Here is a 656-nt window from a genome sequence, read left to right as displayed (position 1 = left end):
TGTCGCTCTCGGCCCGCATGAACGACCCGCAGACGAGGTGAGTGGCAAGCTTCTTTTTTAATAATGGCGGCCACCGCAAACCAAGCACACAGCGATATTTATGCACGCGCGTTCACCCCCCCCCTCGCCCAATCACAATGCCGCGCACGCAGCGTCCTCGTGACACTCTTATGTAACCATACAGGACTCTATTGTTCTCTAGCGGTGATCATGCGTTTCTCTCTTGGCTCCTGGTGCTGCTCATGCGTCAGCCACGAGTGCACCCACATCCTCCTAAACCAATCATTCTTAATTCCTCAATCTACAGGCACTGCCGTCTAGGTGACTCCTTGCATCTGCTGAATGGCTCTCCACAGCTCCCCCTTTTTTATTGTTTATATGGCAGGGATCGTGCCTGTCTTAGGTTGCCAATCCTCAGCACACATGCTTACCCGTCATTGGGTACTCCCCCTGGCCGAGGAGCCCCTGTCTTAGGTTGCTATGGTGAGGGATCAGTCTTACCCGTCTTTGACTACCGATGCAGCATATAAGCCATATCTGGGGGGAGGTACCAGCCTCTAGAGCCATCATAGCTTGAACCAAAACTTGTTGCTGCCGTCGTGCAACTCTACAGATGCATCTTAGTAGGAGCACTTGAGCCAGAATCATTAATATAA

The sequence above is a fragment of the Mustela nigripes genome, chromosome 13, assembly GCF_022355385.1.
Source record: "Mustela nigripes isolate SB6536 chromosome 13, MUSNIG.SB6536, whole genome shotgun sequence".
Lineage (NCBI taxonomy): Eukaryota > Metazoa > Chordata > Mammalia > Carnivora > Mustelidae > Mustela > Mustela nigripes.
This window is presented reverse-complemented; position numbering follows the sequence as displayed.